Source organism: Tiliqua scincoides, chromosome 16 (assembly GCF_035046505.1).
Source record: "Tiliqua scincoides isolate rTilSci1 chromosome 16, rTilSci1.hap2, whole genome shotgun sequence".
NCBI classification, from domain to species: domain Eukaryota; kingdom Metazoa; phylum Chordata; class Lepidosauria; order Squamata; family Scincidae; genus Tiliqua; species Tiliqua scincoides.
The window spans coordinates 6,658,984-6,672,693 of NC_089836.1; positions in this window are offsets into that span (position 1 = coordinate 6,658,984).

The window sequence follows — 13,710 nt, forward strand, 5'->3', positions numbered from 1 at the left end:
AATTGCCCAGGGACAGCTTAATTTCTTTCTGCCCTGAGTGGAAGGAGGCAAATGGGATTGTTAGGATGTCCCCTCCCTAAATTAAGCTCTGAAGAATGAAGAAAGAAGATGGGAAGAAAGAAAAACAGCCCTGCCCAGCCATTGGTTCCTGTACTGTGCAGCATGGACAGCCAAACACAGTAAGTGCAGCCTCCTGCCCACCTTTCAAGGGACACCTGAAACTGTGTGAGCCCTGAAGGAAAGAGGGAACACCTCCTGCAGGAGGCAAATGGAGCTCTTGTTGCTCCTGCTGAAAGCAGGACATGATCCCACACAGAGCTAAGCTGACCATTCTCTTCCTTTGCAGGGACTGCCTCATCTTGGAAGAAAGAAAAAGGATCCCAAGAAAGAAGAAGAGAGAGCTTACAAATCCTTAATTCAAGCCCCTAGAGAAACCAGTACTGGCCTGAGGGGATGCTTAGTGCAGACCCTTCCCCACCCTTTCAGGGGCTGCTTAAGCACCATATGCCTCTGAGGGGATGAAGTTATCTGACCTGGAGGGGCTTTTAGTGGCTACTCCTATAGAACCCATTACTAGCTAGAGTTGAGTGTCAATGTGTAGACCATTCCCTATTTTCCTGGACTGCCTTAGCTCTGTGTGCCCTGAGGAGAGGAAGAGATGCTCAGGCCTAAATCAGAAGCTCCCCCTGGCCTCAAGACACACAGTCCTTAGAGGTCCATTTCAAAATAGGGAAGGCTCTACCTTGACAGACTTCTCTAGCCAGTAATGGATATTAATGAGGGGAACTGGAGAATTTGACCTCCTATAAAAGCCAGTACTGGAGAATAATATTAGGCTATTTCTTTCCCCACTTTTCCAGTGGCTGCTTAAATGTCTTGTGCCCTGGAGGGGAAGTGAGAAACTGTGGTGTTCAGGCCAGTGGAGTTTGTAAATCTGGCTCTAGCAGAACAAAAGAACTGGCCTGAGGGGATTCTTAGTGCAAACCCCTCTATACCTCACCATGGGCTGCTTAAGTTCTTTCTGCCCTGGTGGGAAGTTATGAAGGAGGTGCTCAGACCACTGGCAGCTGGTACATGTGGCTCCAGTAGAATGTGGTGCTGGCCTGAGAAGATATATATAGCCCCTTCCTTAATTGCCCAGGGACAGCTTAATTTCTTTCTGCCCTGAGTGGAAGGAGGCAAATGGGATTGTTAGGATGTCCCCTCCCCAAATTGAGCTCTGAAGAATGAAGAAAGAAGATGGGAAGAAAGAAGAGCAGCCCTGCCCAGCCATTGGTTCCTGTACTGTGCAGCATGGACAGCCAGACCCAGTAAGTGCAGCCCCCTGCCCACCTTTCAAGGGACACCTGAAACTGTGTGGGCCCTGAAGCAAAGAGGGAACACATGGTGGAGGAACCAGATGGAGCTCTTACCAGCAGCTCCTACTAAAAGCAGAACTTGATCCCATAAAGAGCTAAGGTGGCCATTCTCTTCCTTTGCAGGGACTGCTTCAGCTCTGAAGAAAGAAAGGGGATTCCAGGCAAGAAGAAGAGAGAGCTTGCAATTTCATAATTCAAGCCCCTAGAGAAACCAGTACTGGCCTGAGGGGATGCTTCATGCAGACCCCTCCTCACTTTTCCAGGGACTGATTAAATTCTTTGTGCCCTGGGTGTAAAAAATGAGCTGTTCAGGCCACTGGTAGCTTTTAAAACTGGCTCCAGTAGAAAAAAGGACTGGCCTGAGGGCATGCATAATGCAAACCTTTCCCCACTCTACTAGGGGCTGCTTAAGCACCTTATGCCTCTGAGGGGATGAGGTTGTAGGACCAAGAGGTGTTTTTAATTCTTCCTATAGAACCCATTACTGGCTAGAGTTGAGTGTCAGTGTGTAGACCATTCCCTATTTTCCTGGACTGCCTTAGCTCTGTGTGCCCTGAGGAGAGGAAGAGATGCTCAGGCCTAAATCAGAAGCTCCCCCTGGCCTCAAGACACACAGTCCTTAGAGGTCCCTTTCAAAATAGGGAAGGCTCTACCTTGATAGACTTCTCTAGCCAGTAATGGACATTAAGGAGGGGAACTGGAGAATCCAGCCTCCTATAAAAGCCAGTACTGGAGAATAATATTAGGCTATCTCTTTCCCCACTTTTCCAGTGGCTGCTTAAATGTCTCGCACCCTGGAGGGGAAGTGAGCAACTGGTGTTCAGGCCAGTGGAGTTCTGGCTCCAGCAGAACAAAAGAACTGGTCTGAGGGGATTCTTAGTGCAAACCCCTCTATACCTCACCATGGGCTGCTTAAGTTCTTTGTGCCCTGGTGGGAAGTTATGAAGGAGGTGCTCAGACCACTGGCAGCTGTTAAGTGTGGCTCCAGTAAAATGTGTTACTGGCCTGAGAAGATAGTTAAAGTAGCCCCTTCCTTAATTGCCCAGGGACAGCTTAATTTCTTTCTGCCCTGAGTGGAAGGAGGCAAATGGGATTGTTAGGATGTCCCCTCCCTAAATTAAGCTCTGAAGAATGAAGAAAGAAGATGGGAAGAAAGAAGAGCAGCCCTACCCAGCCACTGGCTCCTGTACTGTGCAGCATGGACAGCCAAACCAGTAAGTGCAGCCCCCTGCCCACCTTTCAAGGGACACCTGAAACTGTGTGAGCCCTGAAGGAAAGAGGGAAGACATGGTGGAGGAACCAGATGGAGCTCTTAATAGCAGCTCCTACTGAAAGCAGTACTTGATCCCATACAGAGCTAAGGTGGCAATTCTCTGCCTTTGCAGGAACTGCTTCAGCTCTGAAAAAAGAAAAAAGAAGCTGAGAAGAAGGAGAATCTTCTAACCTCAGCTCCTGTGTAAAGCAGCAGTGGCCTAAGAAGACTGTAAGGGTACCTGCTTCTGCACTTTTCTGGGGACTGTGTTAGTTCTGTGCCCCCTGACGGGATGAAGAAAGAAGTGTTGCCCAAGGAATGAACAGCTCCTAAGTTATCACTCTGGCCTGTCTTGGACCAAGCTGAGCACATTTCAAGGACTGTGTGGAACTACCTTCATTTGTAGCCTGTTCTCCACCTTTTCAGGTACTGGTTAAGCTTTTTGTCCGCTGAGGGCAAGTTGTTTAAAGGAGGGGGAGCCCTCCTGCCAGTTCCTATTGACACTTCTGCTAGCTTGATAATATCTCTTTCCATTGTGATATGTGCAAAACTTGGGATCAGTTGTCTGTGCTGTAACTTGGCCTGGTTTGTTTGTGGCCTGCGCTTTACATGAGCCAATAGTCACTAATTTGTCTGAGCCAATAGCTCTGAGGCGAAGGAGCTGTGAACGAGCTCTGCTGGAGACCACCAGGAGAGAGCTGCTGGAAGGAGCTGAAAGCAAGCTCTGCTGGAGCTGCAAACCGGAGAAGACTCTGCTGAAGGAGTCCCGAGAGAGCCTGTCACTGGAACTGAGAACCAAAGACAGGAACCTCCACCAAGCCTCCAGGCCTTGGCCTGCCTCAAGTGCTGCTGCCTCAAGCCTGTCTGCTGCCTCTGGTTCTGCTGTCTTCAATTGAGTAAGTCTAAGCAAAGTTTTCTTAAACTTGGTTGAAAGGTTCCATTCCTCTTAATAAAAGAGTCTTGAACCTCTGCAGGGAGGAGCTGAGGACCACACTCTGCTGGAGACCACCAGGGGAGAGCTGCTAGAAGCAAGCTCTGTTGGAGTTGCAAACTGGACTGCTGAAGGAGCCTCTCACTGGAACTGAGAACCAAAGACAGGAACCTCCACCAAGCCTCCAGCCCTTGGCCAGCCTCAACTCCGCCTGCCTGCCTCTGGTCCTGCTGTCTTCAACTGGGTAAGTCTAATCAATCTAATCTCTTAAATGTGATTGAAAGGTTCCATTCCTCTTAATAAAGTGTCTTGAACTTAGCTTGGTGTCAGGGGTCTCTTTCGATCCTGCTCCAACAATTTTGCCACCCCAGATGGGACTTGCAGAGCGGGCTTAGCCTGGCTTGGCCCCCAGTGAAGTCCCGAACCCAAGGCAGGATCGGAGAAGACACTACCCGATTTGGGTGATTATGGTTCTTGCTATATATGTGAACTGCTAATGTTATATGTCTAAGTGTTTTTATATGCTGATGCTATATGCCCTTGTCTCTGCTTAAATGTAGATAGAGATGCATGCTAGTGTTGTGTGAATGTGTATGCCTCGATGCGAGTTTACGGGTTGAAAGGGGTGGATGCTTGCCTGGATTCCTAGCCTTTCCTGAAAACGTTCCTCCCTGTCCTTGAACGCACTACGGTGGGTAACCACCTGGTGAGGCCTAAGCAGCGCCTACGGGTGGCTGATCGCCCCAGAGGTGTGAAGCAGGCTGCATCGCCCCACCATCCCTAACCCTCCAATCCCCTCCCTCCTCCCTGTCCTGTGTTAAGTGTTGCCAGGCTGTGAACCAGTCCATGTCCCAGAGAGATGTCCCAGTCTTAGGCTGCAGGGCAAGGTGCGTGGTGGGACTGGAAGCACTTCGCAGGGAGAACCCGAAAGGGGGACTGCGTGTGCTGATCACTTATGGCCAAGGCAAAACCCTTATGCCCCACTCTCCTCCGACTCAAGACGCCCCGGGAACCTGCGAGGAGGGGAAACCCTGAGACCGGGCTACCGAAAGCAAGTGGGGTCGGTTCCCTTCTTCCCTTGCCTCACGAAGAGCTGGTCACTCACCAAGAAGGGCAAGCGGAAGCTAAAGCGAAAGATTAAAGGCTGAGCGAATGGAGGCATACTAGGCCCGTGTCCTGTGTCAATTATTTCATAGTTAGGCTGTACCTATTGCATTGCTCTGTGGGGGGAGGTCGGGAATGACAGCCAGGGAGGGCTGGGAGTCGTGGTCCTGGAAGCTGGGAACAGTGTTGGTTGAACGACTGGGAAGCGGCTGTACCTATTCATTGTTCTGTGGGCAGAGGTTGGGAAGTGGACCTGGAAGCCGGGAACAGAGTGTTGCTTTATTGACTGGTAAGTGGCTGTACCTATTGCATTGTTATGTGGGGAGAGGTTGGAACGATAGCCCTGGAGGGCTGGGAAGTGGACCTGGGAGCTGGGAACAGAGTGTTGGTTTAATGACTGGGAAGTGGCTGAACCTATTGTATTGCTCTGTGGGAGGACTGGGAAGTCGTGAACTTGGGAGCCGGGAACAGAGTGTTGGTTTAATGACTGGGAAGTGATCGGTTGTTGGTTTGGAAGCCGTGAACTGTCTTAAGTGTTCTTAACTGTCTTAAGTGTTAACTGTGTTAAGTGTAAGGGAACGATCGCTGAAGGGTGGGAATTGTGGGCTCACCCATAGCCGGGAAGACCATAGTTGTTGGTCTAGCAGGCTCTGGGGAAGGGCGGACGTGGGAAGGCCTTGGTTGTTACCAGGCTTGGTCTGAAGGGGGCAGAGGCCGGGGAAGGCTCTGGGATGAGAGTGGGTGCTGGGAAGGGCAGGTTTTAAAAGGTACAAAATAAAGCCTGAATTTAGACATGGGTGGAAGATTCTCCTGCAAACATTTCCTCAGACACCAGGGGAAAATGTTTGCGAGGTGGGGAATGCTTACCAGTTATTCTAAGGATGTACAGAGGGCAAGAATGGTGAAGTTATGTGTGGAAGTGTGGCCTAAATTTGATGGTGGGTGGCCGAGGAATGGAACCTATGTCTTGTATGTCTTGAACCAAATGTCCAAACTGAAAGCAAAATTAAGCGAAAAGGAAAACAGATGGTGTGCCAAGCCAAGAACCGCAGAGCCAACAAATTGGACCCCCTGGACAAGACTGTTCATCTCTTCGATTCCTGGCAGTGGACTCTTTCAATCCTGCTACAACAATTGGCTGGGTTCAGCTCTGAGTGTCCTGAGTGGAAGATGATGTGATGCCCAGGCTAAGAGGAGCTGATAGCACTTGCTTGTATAGCTTCCAGCTCTGACCAAAGACTGTGACTGTGACCAAAGACAGTGACTTTAATGCATCTGCCCTGAAGAGAACTTTTGTAGAGATCAGCATTGGCCTCAGCATTTTAATACTGCATTGTACTTGTGAAAATGTTGCTTTCTGCCTTGCAAGCCCTTTCAGTTCTGGAGAGACTGTATATAAATATCTTGATAAATAAATGTAAAGACACAGAATGTTATGGACCTCTGACTTCATGGGAGAGTAGAGCAAAAGGTGTTTTTGCCCAAACGGGTGGGTGGGTGTGCAGGTGGGGACAACAGCAGCACCTCACAGCACGATGTTCCCCATGGGTGACTTTTGGGAGTGGAGGAGAAGGAAGGTCTGTTTCCTTTGCAGGTTCCCAGCCCTTCTGTTGCTCCGAGTGCTGATGGGGGTTAGGCATTCTTAAGAAGCTGAGCTGGGCAATGTGTCTGGTCTTAGATCCCAGCTTGATGTGGGCAACTTTCCTTTGCCTGCTCACTCCCTGATGTTCCCTCCCCACCCCATACCTGGCTACACCCACTTTTTCTGAGTCTCTTTCATGTGTAGCTCCAGCCTTCTGGTCTCTTTCTGGCTGTCCTGCAGGGCTTTGAGCTCTAGAGCCGAAACATTTCTCCTGCTAGAAAGGGGGTGTGGATATAACATTCATGGCTTTTGCCTCTCCTTCCCCAAGCAATTGTGGGCTGCCTTTGTCAGGGTGAGTTGCACATAGCTGGCGGGCTGCCTGAAGGTTAGATGTGGCTCACCCTGGGTATTTTTCCAGTTGCGGAGCCAAAGTGCCACAGTAGCCATGAAGCTGCAGAGATTTCAATTGTAATGCTATCCACACTCACTTAGAAGTAAAATCCACTGACTATATTGGGGCTTTCTTCTGAGCAGCGGTGTGTAGGGCTGGGCTCCCAGGATATTGCCTCTTTCTGCTGGAGGAGGCCGCACAGGAACACGTCTGCCTTGTGGATCTGAGACTTCTTTGGGGACGGCTTTTCCTCTCCTGTGTCCAAGTCCTACAAAGCCAAGCCAAAATCTGTCACCTCCCCTTGCCTGTCAGCAGTAGATTTTGTATTGTCACCTCTGGGTTTTGCAGAAAAGGTTCAGGGTATTTCATTAATCAGCAGAATCTCAGACACCTCTCCTCTGAAGTAGGCACCACTGCAGTCAGTGAGTCTAAGCAGGGTCAAGCCTGGTTAGTACTTGGATGGGAGACCGCCTGGGAATACTGGGTGCTGTAGGCTTATACAATAGTCTTTCGAGACTGAAGGTTGCCAACCAGTCAGTGAGCCTTACTCCCAGGGCAGTGTGAATTGGATTAAAGCCTTTACTGCAGTGTTTCTCAAAGTGTGGGTCGTGAGCCAATTTCAGGTGGGTCCCCATTCATTTCAATATTTTATTTTGAATATATTATGGTGTGTGACTACATTTGGGGAAATGTTACAGAACTACACCTTTAACAAGCTACTATGTTTAATCTTTTAACAATGATGGTAAATGGTACTGACTCATGGTTAAGTGTGGGTAGGATTGCAGCCTAGGATTGTATAAAATTTTCCTGCTTGATGATGTCACTTCCTGTCAGGACATCACTTCCAGTGGGTCGTGACAGATTCTCATTCTGAAAAAGTGGGTCCCAGTGCTAAATGTGCGAGAACCACTGCTTTATTGGCATCTGTCTGCACCAAACTTCGCCATCCACCCAGCCAGAGAGCCTTCCAAAGCGCAATCAGGCAGAGTGGAGGTGGAAGAGCTCAAGGGCAAAGTGGGCCTGATCTGCCACTCCTGTGCCTTCTCCTGCCTGTTTCCCACTGGGCGACACTGGTTTCACCCCTTTTCCCTGTATACACCCTCAGAATAACACTGTGTAACAATCTGTTGCTTGGAGGGCCCCACTGGGCAAAACATCAAGGTGCTGGGGGGGGGAGCTTATTTTTAATTAGCTATTTAAGTACCACCACCAATGTGCGTGCTGCTTTACAACAGGGAGGAGAGGCTAGGGTTAGTGACAATAAAATGTCATGAAAGTTTGTTACTATTAATATTTATATAGTGCTTTTCTACAAAACTACAAAGCACTAGATAAAAATTAATTTAATTAACCTTCATGATGTTTTATCCCACTTTTCCTCCAAGGGGCAGCATACCTGGTTCCTGCCCTCAGCTTGAATAGGCTAAGCTTGGAGCCAAGGCGGACACAGCAAGGCAAACCAGTCCACAGGTCCCTGCCCCAAAGGGCTCCCAGTCTGAAAAGAGACCCCAGCAGCAGCCTTGATTCTTATTATGAGCATTTATTCGTTGTAAAAAAAGAAAGCACTGTTGCAACAGCCAACTCTTAATAAATAAATTTGCGTTACTTATTAGCAGAGCCAGTGATAATAAATAATTAATTGCGCTCATTATCAACCTGGCACCGCTGAACAACAGCCCATTGATTCTCACGCAGGCGCTCAGTGGGTGCTTTCCCCGCACCTGCCAGCAGGGGGCGCGGAAGAGCGCCAGAACTGCAGCCTGCAGCGCGCGCAGCCTGAACTCTGCGCCGCAGAGCGACGCTGGGGGAGTGCTGGTTGTTGCCAGCGCGCGTGCGCAGTGGCTGCGGGAGAGGGGAGGGGCTAGTCCAGAGAGGAGGCGGTGGGTGGGGCCAGGAGGAGGAAGGAGGGGCTGCGCTCGCGGCGTTCGGCGTTGCTTAGCAACCGGAGCTAGGCCTGGCCCGGCCTGGCTCAGGTGGGTGGGTGGCTGGGGGGGGCGCCCCCCTCACGAGGTCGTCGCCTCCTGGAGGGCCGTTGGCTGTTCCAGGCCACCTCAGGGCTAAGGGGATGCTCTGCCCCGGGTCATGTGGCAGGAAGTTCCACAGGCTGAGCCTGCCACACATGGGGAGGGACTAGTCCTCCTCTGCTTCAAACACTCACATAAGTGCTTTAGATATAGATATAGGTGTGTGTGTATATACATAAAACCAGTGATTTATATATACATACATACACACACACACACACATCTATATATATGCACAAGTATATACTTATGCATATATATCTATATATAAAAGTATATATACTTATATATGTATATATTATATAATATATAAATATAACTAATTATATGTATTACTAAATATATTTACTATTATAAGAGGTAATATTATTATATATCATATAATATAATAAGAATACAGTAATATAATGTATTATATAATATATCATATATTGATATATATAATGTAATAAATATATATGTATAATTATATATATACGTATGTGTGTGTGAGATACTTAGACCTTATGATACTTGTGTGCGTGTATGTAGCATATAGTATAAAAGTATGTAGTATATGGTATTAAAATTATATTTGAATGCTAGTATTGTTATATCTAACAGTATTTATTAAGCATGTATGTAATAATCACATATTCTTCTCCCCCCCCCCCTGCTTCCTTGGCTCACTCTCCTTCCTAGGTCTGTTTTCAGATTGTGTGTCTTGGAACAGGAGCTTTTGTGGTTTTCCACTGAAAAGTGTCCCATGCATTTGGATAGCTCTGTGTTCTTCATCGTCATCATCATCATCTCAATTTTTTTTTATATTCTGTCCCTTGCCAACCAGTTTCATTTCATCAGATTGACACTCAGTTATATGTAGAGGAAAAAAAATATCTCTACTTTTGCCCCACATGCTTGCATCATTTTATATTATTTTATTAAATTTCCTATGCAAAACCTTTAAGCCACTGAGTAGATGTGAATATCTGGAAACTGGGATATAAATTCATATAATGTATATAAACTTTTTTTTTTACCTCACTCTTACCCTGCTCCTACCCTCCAAGGGCTCAGAGCTTGTAAAACAGATGGAAGCAGAGTCTCTCCTTTATATTATGTTTTGCTGGTTATAGTCCTATAAAAATGCATGAATAATAGACAGGAAAAAGACAGGAAGCCTTTTGGAAATCTCATTCACAGCTCTTTCGTATCTCTTTCAGCCAGCATTTCTGGGCTGCGCCTTCACCCCAAACGTCCACTGCCAAAATGATGACCGTCGATGCCAGCCTATGGGATGAGACCGTCTGCAACATGATCGCATGCCAACACCCGCCTTGCTGGGAGGCACTGTGGAGGATTGAGAAAGGGGTCCCTCGGACCCTCTTGGGAATCCCTGGGAGGGATTCTCCAGACTCTGGAGGTAAGCCAGCGTGTGGCTGAAAAATACCCATCGGTGTGACATTTTTTGTCTTCCAGTAGCACTTGGACACCGTGTCCCCAGAGTTGGTTGGGGAGCAGCCGTAATACAGTGGTACAGCACATGCAAAAGCTCCCAGGATCAATGCTTGGCAGCTGTGATTGAAAAGAACAGACCATAGGTGATGAAAAACATCTTCCAATAAGTCCCTGGAGAGCTGCTGCCAGTCAGATTCCTGCAGTGGGCCAGATATCCCAATGGTCTGACTCCGGCTATGGCAGTTTCATATGTTTACTCACCTGTCGTGAGTAAGAACCACACCAGAGGGAGAAACTTCACAACATTTTATCCTTTCTGACCAAAGAAGTCTAACATAGATATGTGTAGACAATCAGGCTGGTATACTCTGGAGTCAGTGACTTGTAGAACTATTTATAAGCTTCCCCAGTTGGGGATGAATTCTGGAAATGCTTGACAAGTATGTGTGATTTCAGTAGTCATGTTTCAGGGGATTGTTGTGTGATCAGCAAGTATTATTTTCAGGAACTTAGGGGCAAGGGTGTTTTTAGCTGCTTATAGCTGCATGTTTTAATTCACCATGTTTTGAGGTTCTTGGATGAAGAGGGTTAAGAGTGAAAACATAAACTTATTTTTAATTTTTTTTGGTAAACTGGGTCGCTGCCACGGTGATGTCTGGCGATAATTAGATGTGAGCTCATCCTTTATTTCTACTGTTTTCTGAAGCAGGTTAATGGTGATTTCCCAATGTTTCAGATGAACTTCCAACCCTGAAAATTGTCAACCTTCCCTTGGATTATTCTCAGAAAGATCAAATCGGATGTAGTGAAAGTTTAACCTCCATTTCCAGAACCATCTCCAATATCAAAAACGCCAAATGCTTTCATTCCAGTTCCACTCTGAATGAGGTGCTGTTACCGCCTGTGTCTGTACTGAGATCAGCAAGGTAAGGTCTCTTTGTTTCATCCTGTGCAGGAGCATTTCTGAAATTGTGGGGCTTATGGTTTTTTTATTGTCTAACAAATGCTGAGTCGCTCCTGTACATCTCTGAATAAGTTAGATTTCAGCCTAGAATCTGCTGCCTAAGACAACCATGCAGTCAGCCTCATGAATAGGTGGGAGGGACGTTAACTCATTAACAGAACATTTTCTGAGTGGGCAGAAGGTCCCAGGTTCAGCCTCAAGATAGGACTGAGAAAGATGTTTGTCTGAAACCTCAGAGAGACAGCAATTAGATAAGGGGGACCTGAGCTAAGTGGTCTCTCAATGCAAGGCTCCTGCGTGTGTTCGTATTAGACTTGTGTGTTCATGTCAGGCTTGTGAACTTTCAGGCAGATCATGCCCCAAGTTATATGTGTGTGTGTGTGTGTGTGTGTGTGTGTGTGTGTGTGTGTGTGTGGGCATGTCCCACAGCAAGTGAGCATTTATTAAATTGTATGTGAGTTGCCCATGGTCTTTTTTCCCTTTCCATTGTGTTTGTTTGGTTGGCACGTGTGTGCCAGCTCCGAAAAGAATCTCTGCCCAGGACCAAACTCGAGGTTGGAATCTCACACTCCTTACTGCACACCGGTCAGTTTCAGCTTCTGGAGGCCATTGGAGCAAGTGAGTACATTCAGTGTATTGCCAGGGTGGGGCGGTAGCGGTGACCAGGCGCTGGTCATCCGCAGCTGTAATCCTTGATGTAATCAGCACTCACAGAGGATTCCTGAAGCACATTGAGGAAGGAAAGCGTGCAGGAAGCAAATATGGCACTGCAAATACTTGGAATATCCTGCTCGTAGTCTCCTTCTGATCTATATCGTCTCTTTGGTGCCAACTGGCTCAATGACTCCTTCCCAAGTGTCTCATTCAGAACATTTGGAATCTTTAATTGGTGGAGAATGTGGCAGCCAGGTCTCTTGCCACTGCTGCTCTGTCAGGTTCCATCACCCAGTTGTTCACCAGTTACATTGGCTACCAGCTTGTTTCTGGGCTCAATTCAAGGTGCTGGTTATGACTATTAAAGCCCTAAACCAGCATTTCTCAAGTGCCCTTGCCCCAGAGGAGCAATGGACATCCACCTGCCTTTTCTTTTCTGCTCTTGGGCTATATGTGGACAAATGTTTTTAAATTCATTTTAAATCGTCCCTCTCTGTTTGTCAAATGGCAGGTGTTTGATCTTGGTATGTTTGATGATCCCAGCCTGGATCAACAAACTCACCAGCCAGCCAAGATAGTCAGGTGGGTCCCAGGCATACGGCATAAGCTTCTGCAGCCCAAGAACTCAGCTGTGAGTATGTAAGTAGCCTGATTTGTATATCACACAGCATGTATTTGAAATGTTTCTCTTCATCCCTTTCCTGGCTTCCTCTCTGATTTGAGTAACGCACCAGCAGGATTGGAAGCAAGATATTCCCATTGTAAACGAGCGAGGAATGTTGTGGCTCATTCTCTTAGGCAGTTGCTGGCTGCTAATACTGGGAGGAATGGTCCGTGCTTATTTAAGCTAGTAATAGATTAAGTTTCTATCCCACTTTCATGTCAAACGTCAGCTCCCAAAGTAGTTCACAGCAATCAATATTGAAGCAATAGGGAAGTAGATTTAGGCTAGACACGAGGAAGAATTTCCTTACTATAAGAGCTCTCTGGCATGGAAGCAGTCTGTCTTGTGTGGTTATGGGTTCTCCCTTATTGGAGGTTTTCAAACAGAGGGACTGCCATTGGTAGGGATGCTGTAGTCACCTAAGCTGAGCAGGGTGTTGGGAGTGGCATAGCAAGCAGGGGGCAGTCCACCCTGGTTACCAGGGCAGAACAGGGTGCTATGTGAGGCCCAGTCAAGATGGTTCTGGGAGAAGCAGCAGCACCTGCCTCTTCCTCCACCTCCTCAAGTTTTGGTGGCTTTGCAATCTGCCTGCCACCTCCGTAAGAGCCTCCAAAGAAGAAGGAACGGGGGGGACGGGAAGGCTGGCAGCTAGATTGCGAAGCCGCCACCCACCGTCTTCTCCTCTGTGAGAACCCAGAAGTGATGTAACAGTGTTACGTGACGTCACGTGACATCTCCGCCCTGGGTGCTGCTGCTTCTAGGTGTTGGACTAGATGATCTCTAAGATCTCTTCCAACTCTAGGATGGTGTGATTGTACAAATATCCAAAAGTAAAATTCAGTGCAAGAGGCTTCTTGACAAGGGGATTCTCAGCTGGGTCTGGGTGCAGGCATAATGGAGTGCCTGACTGCTGCCATTCCACTCTCCAATAGCCTTAGCGGAGGCAGTAATTGCAGTGAAAGTGGGGGAGTTAACTGGGTTCTGGTGCCATGGAGGGATGCCTTTATTCTGCCCCTCCTTCCACCTTTTTTACTGACACCAGAAAATGTTTCCACGAGAAGTCAACTATGTGGCTTCTCTTTGTTTCAGAGGGGCAACTGCGCAAAGGATGCGTGTGAAAGAACTTGCGTTGGAAAGCATCTTGTCTTTGACGGAGAAGCCGGGCTTTGTGAGTTGTATTCATTTTCCTGTCAAGAGTCTGCTTCTGCCATCTGCTGGATTCAACATCATCTGCCGCTACATTTGTTAACTTTCTTGTTTCTTCTTTTTTTTTTTTTGAACATTTCCTGCTCCTCTGCCTCAACAGCCTCGCAGGCAGAAATTCAGCGGCTGCGGCTTTTCTTGGG